The following is an 11,171-nucleotide window of genomic DNA, read 5'->3' as shown; positions in this document are numbered from 1 at the left end:
TGTCACCTGGCTGGTTCCCTTCTCTCCCCCTCCCCATGAGTCACTTCCAGGAGACAAAGGGGAGTTGGCAGTTTCCTGCCCCCAGAGGGAAGATCTGATCATTGTCCTTTGTTTCAGTCCATGCTGAATCCACTCCCATATGCAAGTTCTTTGTGATCTTGATTGTCTTCTGTCTAGGACCATCAGGGTTGGCATAGCAACTGGGCAGGGCTCCTGTGGATGTGCTGGGATGGTGAAGGGATTATGGCTGCCCTGTATCAAACCTTCCCCATTTTGTAGTCCTTCCTTCATGGAGTAAAATAAAAGTAGAACAGTGCAAATCCGATGCATGGTTGATTTTCTATGAATTTATAACAGAAGCGTAGCGTATGTAGTGTGTGAGTGTGAGTGTGTGTGAAGTTTGTACAAACTGAATGATTGGGGTGGGGGGTTCCTGCTACAGGACCAACCCTGGTGAGCTTGGCCCACCACCGTCAAGGGGCTTAACGGACTGAGTTCATCTTGGTGTGGCTAAAATTGTGCCAGCATCACTTGCTGGCAGACAGAGTCACCTGAAGTGCTGGTGAAGCAAGAAGTCTTGCAGATTAGGGCAGTGGGGTCACTTGTGGGGAGGGTGCCAAAAGTCAAGTAGGGTGACTGGGGGTGAGGGAGGTATAAATGACTACCACTCTTTGAAAAGCTGGTTTCACTGGTCAAGCCAATCAGTTTTGTTGAACAAATTAAATCAGTTTAAGCGGGTTTTGAATAAATGTGCAATCCATTCTGCAGGGGCACCATTGGGGGGGAGGCTGGGGGGCCGAAACACCCACCCACCCATATGGATTTTAGTCCATATGGTTGCCGCCACCCCCCAGGCCCACTGGGGCAGAGTAAGAAGCTTCCTTTCAGCATCCAGAAGAGATGATGTGTGGAGAACAACTTCTTGGATGTAACTTGCTGCCACTACTTGGCAATGGGCTGATGGCCAATTTAATTGAATCTACTATGAGTTGATAAATGACTGCTAAAGATATGCAGTGTGATGGCAGTCTGGATGGTCCAACAGGGAAGGGTCCCATGGTATGGTCTTGGTGGGTGCAATTTACCCAGATTTCTCTCCTGATCCTCCAGATACCAGTACCTGCTTGTAAGAACCCAAGATAGCTTTTTCAAAAATGTGTGACTTTAAAGCTTAGTCTGTGTCCATAATAAGAGTCTGAGGAGCATTCATTGAGTGTATAGCCTCCAGGAGTTGCTATTATAATAAAGGCTAATACAAATAAATGTGGCTCATTATCTCCGTGATTGAGCTAGTTACAGGGTCTTTAATAAAAGACAACCTTTTCATTCAGGTCTGTTTAAGAGTAATAGCAAAGTGGATTTACAGAAATGTCTGTAGTCTCCCAGTCAGTGTTGTGTTGCGTCTGAACTTCAATTTTGATGCAGAAGAATTTTCAGACTAGCTCAATCACAGAGATATTTCCAGACTGTAAAATGTAGAATGGAACAAACCTTTTGCCCGTGCTTTCCTTGAATGAAATTGCATTCAGTTTCTGATGAAGAGCAGCTACCTGTCTATGTCCCAGGTATGATCTTTGAATGGTTGCCAAATTTAGCTTGAATTGTTGGGTAGTGAATTGGGCCAGGACCTGATTCGGATTCACTCTGTGCATACGGCACATGCACCCTTGTCTCAGCGACTTTGGAGCAACAGCTTAAAATGAGATTGGGGGTCTGTTTGTATATTTGGGGAGAGGGCTAGAAGTAAAAGAGCTCAAATGATAACTTAGGGATACAACCTTTTCAGGTCCTTTAGGAGGGCTGGAAAAATCATGGCATGCTTTTAGGCACTATCATCTCATTTTCACAGGTTGGCAGCCAGCCTTTAGGTACTCCTTATAGAGCTAGAGAAATGGCTTAAAGCTGCCATTTAGGAACATTTGATCTCTAGCTGCTCATATTTACATGTTTATTTGCTTACAGTTAGCCTTCTCCTTCATCATGGAGCCCAAGGTAGTGTACATGCACACGCGGTTCTCAGGCAGTCTCCCTACCCTGGGAGTATATGAGATCAAACTGTGAATAATGTCATTGTACGCGCCGACTTCCTGACAAATTAGATCTGGGCTTTTGAGTTTCATTTGCCTGCCTAGCCAACTCCCAATTGGCTCTTCCTTACTCAGAAGTATCAGAGAAGATGAGACAGAGTTTTGTTGGCCTGCTTTGACTTGCTTTCATATTCTGACTATTGTTACTGTTGTTAAAATACTGAAACAAACAAATTAGGTATAATGTAAACGTGGTCTAGGATGGTGGCAGCGATGGCAGTCCAATTGAATGCAGACTTTTTCTGCCTCCCTTGCTCTCTTCTTATTCTCCCACAGCTCAAAAGTGGCTGTTTGTATCTGGCTTAGAAGCCTTTTTTTCTTACTTTTTTTGTGCCATCATTGTGGCAGTCAAGGGGCAAAGATAAAGTAATTGTGTAGGCCTTGAAAAATCCTCCTTGCCCAGGCGTCTAAAAATCTTCTTTAGTATTTGTAACTGGCTAGATTAATATTTGCAAGCCTGGGGCCAAAATGGAGCAAGCAAGACCAGTTTCTGTCACAGTGCCCAAGGATTAAAAGCTTCTTTTAGGGAGTCAAAACTCTGGATACACCTCCATTATTGCCTGTTCTTGCAGCTGTGTATAGTGTTGTGACAGATGAGCTGCCTTTCAGCCTCAAATAGGAGGAGCAGGAAGCATAGCAGTCAACCTTCCATTTCCCCCCGGGAAATTCCCTTATTTCAGCACCGTTTCCCGCTGCTTCCCGCTGCTATCCCGGATTGTTAGATATCCCATAGACTGTTCCCGGGACAGGAGAGGCTGCTGATCCTTTATTTTCAAACCTGAAAGTTGACAGCTATGGCAGGAAGACATGCCTCCTTTTAATAAATCCCCTGCAGCTGCCTGTTCATGCCCCCTCCGCCAATCAGGAAGGGCATGATTGCTTTTTAAAAAGCTGGTTTTAATTTTCAGGTCCCTGGCAAAGGAGGAATGAAGAGTGCTTCTCTGAAGGATTTATGTCCTGAAGACAAGAGGCGCATAGCAAACTTAATTAAGGAGCTTGAAAGGTGAGGATAAACTGTCTGATAATGCATCGGGTTTAGGATGAGACTCTCTTTCCAATTACTGTTATGAAATTGAAGCATTCATGTTTATTAAAAGCATATTTCTACTCCTTGCTGGCACAGGTATGATCAAGTAGGACATGGAGCAGTTTTTTTGTTTTGTTTTTTAAGAAGAAGAGTTTGGATTTGATATCCCGCTTTATCACTACCCGAAGGATTCTCAAAGCAGCTAACATTCTCCTTTTCCTTCCTCCCCCACAACAAACACTCTGTGAGGTGAGTGGGGCTGAGAGACTTCAGAGAAGTATGACTAGCCCAAGGTCACCCAGCAGCTGCATGTGGAGGAGAGGAGACGCGAACCCGGTTCACCAGATTACGAGTCTACTGCTCTTAACCACTACACCACACTGGCTCTCAGGACATGGAGCAGTTGTCTACCTCTCTCTGTTGCAAGAGACTGCTGCTGCTGAAGGAAGGCCTTCAAAGGGGTTCCTACAAAATTTGTCCCCCTTGTGTCATGGATGGCCTGGAAAATTGTGCCCTATCTCACTTTGCTGCTTCCCCCCAAGCACCTACAAGTTCTTGCTTTGGACTGTGACATGCTAACATGGGGCCTGATAGACATGTGTGTTTGGAGACACTGTGAAACCAGCATCCATGTGATCCTGAGAGCACACTCCCTCCCAAAGGATCTTTAGCGGGAGTCACACAGAGTGCTGTCCTTAATGTGTGTATCTGAACCCTCCCAAGCGACAAAGGTGGGTCCACATGGAAATAATATAAAAAATAAGGAATTTATTATAAAGGTAGTTTTAACAACAAAGTGCAGCAGCATACACTCACAATTCTAGGCACATGAAAAAGCAATATTCTAACTTTCTAAATAAGCATTCTCAATGAGGGCCTAAAGTAAACAGGGGGAAATTAACTAGAAAGATAGTCACATGTTAGTTCTCTTGGCACCTGCTGGAGTGCTGCTGAATCTGTGAGTGTGCAGGTGATCTGACCTGAGGTTGCCTGACTCATCCTGGAAGTGCCAGTGCTCTGTCTAGTTTGTATTTTCAACTCCGTACTTCTGTTAGAAGCTGGTGAATGCCCAAATTCAACTAAAGCGTGGTGGGCTGCCCTAAAACATTGGCTCAGGATTTCAGTGTTTAATCTAGGGAAGGGTTTGTACCAACACCTGACCGATGAGGAATTTGTCAGCAAATGACAATTCTAATAAGCAAAGCGCTTCAGGGGGAAGATGTCATCTTTCCCCATAAAGTGGAGCTGAATACCTGCCTCATAGTAAGTAATTTTTTTTTTTTTTACAAAGCCCTGACCATCTTCGGTCCAGGGTGCCTCAGGACCCTGTTCTACCTCCACAGCGGAAGGCAGCAGTGTTTCTGAATATCAGTTGCTGGAAGCCACAGGCAGGGAGAGGGAGAGGGAGAGCTCTGTGCAGGTGAAAGATGGATCTTACTCCCAGATCCAGGAGGCCCACTCTTCTCCCATAGTTGTCAAGTGAGCTGGGCTGGAGAGAAAGCACAATTCAGGGCTTGGTGTGGTGGTGGCAGCGATGGTGTCTCCAGTTCTGACATGCTGTGTGCTTCCCCACAACAGGAAGTTATTGAAGAGAAGCCCCAGGGCTCCTTCTGCGTCGCCCTCTTGAGACCAGCGATGGAGGCAATGACCCACTTGACGTAAGTACGGTCACTGCCCTACCTATTCCTGGCACCTCCCTTGCCATACCCTGAAATTGTACCCCGTACTTCCCCAAAACAGGAAGTTATTGAAGAGGAGCCCCTGGGCTCATTCTCCGTCGCCATCCTGCAACAAGGAATGGAGGCTGTCACCAGGGGTGGTGTCTCCAGTTCTCTGACATGCTGGGTGCTTCCCCACAACAGGAAGTTATTGAAGAGGAGCCGCTGGCATCGGTCTGTCTTACACCAAGCGATGGAAACCATAATCCGCATGACGCAAGTACGGGGAGGTACTTCTAGTCTCCCTACAGCTTGTCACTGCCCCACCTATTCCTGGCACCTCCCTTGCCGTACTAGGAGCCGTGGGGAGCTCTTTCATTAGGAGGTCCCTGATGATGGCTGGAAATGACCCTCAGCCACCCCAGAAAGACCCCTCCCCTGAAAGTTTACCCCAATATGATAGACAGCAGTTGGTTCCGTTGGAAGCATGCAAAGATGTCATGGTGCACCCACCGTTTGGGGCTGCCATTGCCGGTCCGAGGAACTGAGCGGATGCGGCAGTTCTGTGGCCCCTTCCCCATGACCTGCTTCCTGAACCTTCATCCTGCTCTTTAGGCAAAAGTCTGTGGGGATGTTGACTGAGGTCAGAGATTGAGCGCTCGCTCCGTTTCGCTCGCAGGGAGATGAGACAATGTCGCATCAAGCAAATGCTAGCTCCCCTTTTTCATTCTAGTTTCACTGTCACTTTTCCCACCACCAAAAATGTCTGATTTGGAGTCTGATGGGGAGCGGAACTGACTCTGTCGCCGTGCCATTGAATCCCACCTGGAAGGAGGAACTGGAAGCCCCCTGACAAAGAACTGACCTTTCGCTCTCGCCTGCCTCATTTACTCACCTCTCTCTCTCTCTCTCTCTCTCTCTCTCTCGAACTCTCAGAAATTTTAGACATCTTTCAAAAGCTCCAGCCAGCGCGCCAGGTGTGTGAGATGCAGGGTGGATTTGATTTAAATCAAATCGATTCAAGTCACAATTCAAATCACTAGTCTGTAAGACTTGATTTAAATCATATTTTTTACATTCTTGCTGGTATAATCTTAATATTTACAACCAGATGAAGGTTTCATTTTGGGAATAATACATTTTCAGAGTAGTTTTTACAATTAAATCAAAAATTACTGATTTGGTTAAACTGTTAGAAGTACATAGACAGATAATTATGAAATTATTGTGAGGTTTAATAAGTTAACTGTTTATATTTGGTCAACTTTTCTGCTGTACTTTGTTGGCAGGAGAATAACAATTTAAACAATTTATTTAAGTAAAACAATAACATTTTAGCATATCTGTCCATGTTTGTTAATTGATGGGGTTAAACAAAAAATAAAAACTTAGACTGAGTTTTAGCACATATGAAAAACTTAAAACAAATCCTTATTTCATGATGAATAGCCTTTAGACTATAATGCAACTTAAATAGAATACTATCTTTAGAAAGATTTTTACTCCAAAAGCATTTTATTTTAAAAATCTGATTTAAATTTTAAAAATTCAGATTTTTAAATTTAAAATAAATCAATCATGGTCTTTTATATGAATGAGGAACCAGTGATAACCAAGTTCAGTTTCCAATAATAATGGATTCCAAACAACAAATGTTGATTATGGAAATTACCTGCCTCTCTGCTCTATGATTGGGTGCCTCAATTTTAAATTCCCTTCTCCTTTTAGGACGAGGCAGTGAAGAGCATTTTTATGAAGGCAACAATTCTAATAAGCAAAGCTCCACAAAGTGGAGCCGAGTACCTGCCTCATAGTAAGTAAATAATTTTTTTTACAAAGCCCTGAGCATCTTAAGTCCACGGTGCCTCAGGACCCTGTTCTACCTCCACAGCGGAAGGCAGCAGTGTTTCTGAAGATCAGTTGCTGGAAGCCACAGGCGGGGAGAGGGAGAGGGAGAGCTCTGTGCAGGTGAAAGATGGATCTTATTCCCAGATCCAGGAGGCCCACTCTTCTCCCATAGTTGTCAAGTGGGCTGGGCTGGAGAGAGAGCACAATTCAGGGCTTGGTGTGGTGGTGGCAGCGATGGGGTCTCCAGTTCTGACATGCTGTGTGCCTGGTTCCATAATTATGCTCCACAGCTGCTGAATTAGCACTTTTTCTGTGTGCTTTGGATCATTTCCCCTCCCCTTCTTTCTCATTCCTCTGAACGCACAGGTTAGATTGGAGCTGATGGAGAAAAGCATCATGAAGGTCTTCTCTCTGCCCTCCCAGAAGCTGACGAAGCTGAGAGATGGGAGCCCCATGCGAGCAACAGAGATGCAGGTAACTGGACCTTCTGCTTCTAGGGATCTGAACGGAGGGAAATGGCTTGTCGGTACAGCCTGGAACTGTGGCCAGATTAAAAAATCTGAGGGCAAAAAGGCTGAGCCGTGTAAGCTACGAATAATGCTGCCAGAGATACTTGGCCCATCACAAGGATGTAACAACCAGAGACCCTGGGTGTATATTCTTGATTCTCTTGGTATGTGTGTCATTTAAAAAGGTGTCCCCTCACCTGGGTAAGGGACAGGTGGTATAGAAATAAAGTCTCACCACAACCACCACCCCTGTGGCTCTTTCCCCAACTTCAAAGGATATCTTGCCTTCATTCTGGCTACGGGCTGCAAAAAGGTTTTCATTCTTTGAAGAGAAATAGAGTTGAAGAATGCGTCCTTCTCCAGGTGTGCTGCCACTGGCCCCAGTCAGCATGGCCAACAGTCAGGAGTAGCTGGAGTCCAAAAAACAGACATGGGGACCCCGAGGTGCTCCAGAAGTAGAACAACAGAGCATCTGTTTTGGATCCACAAGGTCCCAGGTTCAATCCTCAGCATCTCCAGATGGGGCTGGGAAAAGACTCTCTGTCTGAAGCCCCAGAGGGCCAGCTGCCAATTATCATCTGTAGATGACACCAAGGTTGGAGGATCAATGGCTGGGCTTGGTCTAAGGATGCTCCCTGCATTCCATTGCTATGGCTGTGGTGAGGTGTAGGTTGTATTATTGCATTTATCATATAAAAACACAAATGACAGATCACAACATAAAAATACAAAATCAGAACACAAAATGCTTAATACAACAAAAACAACTCAAGAGCCAATTAATATCTAATTCTACTAATGTTTAAAATTTTTTTTAATGCCTTCTTTTTTCTATATCTTTATTTCTTATTTTGTTTATAAGCTGCCTTCAGTCCCTTTCAGGGAAAATAATAATAATAATAATAATAATAATAATAATAATAATGTAGTAAAACAAATAGCAGCAAACTTTCTCCTTTACAAAACAACCCCTTTTTGCAATTTGTCCCCTCTATGGTCCAGGCATGATTCATCAAACTAGTAGCCCAGGCTTTATGAATTTGCAAACCTGGATTAATGGTGGTTCTTCCATATGATGATTATTATTTCTCTCCCGTAGCCATGGCTGGATTGACTCCTGAAAGACCTGTGAGCAGGAAAGAGCTGTACCAGCTTCCCGTTGAAGTACGTCTCTCAACACTGAACCTAGATGTGAGTAAGCAGGTGTCAAGCTGACTTCTGGACCAAGGCTTAACCAGATCAGGAAGCTAGTGAGATGGAAAGGCTTCAGGTATTGTTTGTGGTTGTTGTTGTGGTTGTTTTTATTTTTGTTATTGAAAATTTAATAAAATTATTATATATCTATATAAAGTTAGAACCTTTTTCAACACGGACACATTATAGACACACATCTAAGCATGGGTATTTCTTAGATCCCAGCCCTTGTCTAGGCATTTGTGTCTGTTTTGTGCAAGGGTTGAAAACAACCATCCATTTCTCTGGTGACATAACAACTCAACCCTCTAATAACTCGTATAGGGTGATCCTACAGCACAGGCCCCAGCCCCATAGCTGTACTCCTGCCAGGACAAAAGGAGCTCAACAAGGATGCAGCAGCAGTTCTCCTTCCACCTGCTGCATCCATTTTGTACACAAAGGGGAGACTTGGCCTTGAAGAAGGGTACTTCTTCAGCCAGCCTTACAAATGTCAAAAAGTTACTAGCCTGCAATAATTATTTTGCCCCCTCCTCCAAAGTCAGCATGGAAACGCAGCAAAAAAGTGCCTTCTTCCATGAAGGATGGTGGAGGAGAGACACTCTGATAGTCCACTGTGTTTCTGTGATGACTGCGGATGAGACAAGACTACTCTTCCTTTACAGCTAGCCAAGAAATCAAGTGAGCTGGCTGCTCAGTCACCTGCATGAAATTCCTGGTTGCCTGGGGCTACTAGGCAAGTCGTCAAATACTAGGCTGTCTTCAGTGATTTTAAAACCGATCCCTTTCACCTTTTGAGTCTTCAAACACATGGATGTCTCCATCCCCATAGGTGCCACTTTGAATTGGCGAAGGCTAACAATACAATACTTTTCCCCCTCTGAGAGCTTGCCATTTCTTGCCAACAGAGGCCTGTGGCACAGATCACAAAGAATGAACAAAGGGTTTCTACCCCTTCTATGTGATGCCTCTTGAAGAGCATGACTGGGAGTTGTGGCTAGACATTACCAAGAAAACATGCCCTTCTGGGTTCAGCTACTCCTTTCAAAGAAGTCTTCCTTCAAAAGCTAATAAACTTCTTCTTATCTTTGTACCGACCTGCTGCCCAGGCACTTGTCCTGTACTTTTCCAGGCATCCATTGGGGCAGGAGCAGCAGCTGCAGGCACCTTTGCCTTCACTTCCCCTTTCTGAACTTTCAGCAGGTGTCTTGCTCAAAAATTCCTCTCTTTGGAAATTCCTAGAAATTGAGCAGACAAGATCAGAAAAACGTCCCAAGTTGTTCTTACAAAGCACTTCCCAAACTGAAGCTTCCCCCCAAAAAGAGGAAATGAAATGAAAGCAGCACCAAAGAAAGAAAGCTTCACCAGATGGGCAGCATCGAAATCAGATTAATTATATTCTCTGCAGTCAAAGATGGAGAAGCTCTATACAGTCAGCAAAAACAAGACCTGGAGCTGACTGTGGCTCAGATCATCAGCTTCTTATAGCAAAATTCAAGCTTAAACTGAAGAAAGTAGGAAAAACCACTGGGCCGGTAAGATACAATCTAAATCAAATCCCTTATGAATACACAGTGGAAGTGAGGAACAGGTTTAAGGATTTAGATTTGCTGGATAGAGTGCCTGAAGAACTATGGATGGAGGCTCGTAACATTATACAGGAGGCAGCAACGAAAACCATTCCAATGAAAAGGAAATGCAAGAAAGCAAAGTGGCTGTCCAATGAGGCCTTACAAATAGCGGGGGAGAGAAGGCAAGCAAAATGCGAGGGAGATAGAGTAAGATACAGGAAATTGAATGCAGATTTCCAAAAAATAGCAAGGAGAGACAAGAAGGCCTTCTTAAACGAGCAATGCAAAGAAATAGAATAAAACAACAGAATGGGAAGAACCAGAGATCCATTCAAGAAAATTGGAGATATGAAAGGAACATTTCGTTGAAAGATTACCATAATAAAGGACAAAAGTGGTAAGGACCTAACAGAAGCAGAAGACATCAAGAAGAGGTGGCAAGAATACACAGAGGAACTATACCAGAAAGAAATGGATGTCTCCTACACCCCAGGTAGTGTGGTTGCTGACCTTGAGCCAGACATCCTGGAGAGTGAAGTCAAATGGGCCTTAGAAAGCACTGCTAATAACAAGGCCAGTGGAAGTGATGGTATTCCAGCTGAACTATTTAAAATTTTAAAAGATGATGCTGTTAAGGTGCTACACTCAATATGCCAGCAAGTTTGGAAAACTCAGCAGTGGCCAGAGGATTGGAGAAGATCAGTCTACATCCCAATCCCAAAGAAGGGCAGTGCTAAAGAATGCTCCAACCTACCGCACAATTGCACTCATTTCACACGCTAGCAAGGTTATGCTTAAAATTCTACAAGGAAGGCTCAAGCAGTATGTGGACTGAGAACTCCCAGAAGTGCAAGCTGGATTTAGAAGAGGCAGAGGAACCAGAGACCAAATTGCAAACATGCGCTGGATCATGGAGAAAGCTAGAGAGTTCCAGAAAGACATCTACTTCTGCTTCATTGACTATGCAAAAGCCTTTGACTGTGTTGACCACGGCAAACTATGGCAAGTTCTTAAAGAAATGGGAGTGCCTTATCACCTCATCTGTCTCCTGAGAAATCTCTATGTGGGACAAGAAGCTACAGTTAGAACTGGATATGGAACAACTGATTGGTTCAAAATTGGGAAAGGAGTATGACAAGGCTGTATTTTGTCTCCCTGCTTATTTAACTTATATGCAGAATTCATCATGCGAAAGGCTGGGCTGGATGAATCCCAAGCCGGAATTAAGATTGCTGGAAGAAATATCAACAGCCTCAGATATGCAGATGACACAACCT

At 44.2% G+C, this 11,171-nt stretch overlaps 2 long non-coding RNA genes across 2 annotated transcripts; one reads left to right on the top strand and one right to left on the bottom strand.

The window, feature by feature from the left end:
• Window positions 1-447: 447 nt before the first annotated feature.
• LOC307222419 lies at window positions 448-5,058 on the top strand. Its single transcript, XR_013841747.1, has 3 exons — window positions 448-1,565; window positions 2,996-3,090; window positions 4,977-5,058. It is a non-coding gene; the product is annotated as an uncharacterized lncRNA (long non-coding RNA).
• On the bottom strand, window positions 4,384-9,323 carry LOC307222414. The gene is made up of 4 exons (XR_013841740.1): window positions 8,178-9,323; window positions 5,703-7,783; window positions 5,020-5,671; window positions 4,384-4,899 (listed from the first exon to the last, which is right to left on the bottom strand). It is a non-coding gene; the product is annotated as an uncharacterized lncRNA (long non-coding RNA).
• Between the last annotated feature and the right edge of the window lie 1,848 nt (window positions 9,324-11,171).

The sequence above is a fragment of the Podarcis cretensis genome (assembly GCF_951804945.1).
Source record: "Podarcis cretensis genome assembly, chromosome: 8".
NCBI lineage: Eukaryota > Metazoa > Chordata > Lepidosauria > Squamata > Lacertidae > Podarcis > Podarcis cretensis.
The sequence above is the reverse complement of the archived record's forward strand: the minus strand, read 5'-3'. Positions and strand labels throughout refer to the sequence as shown.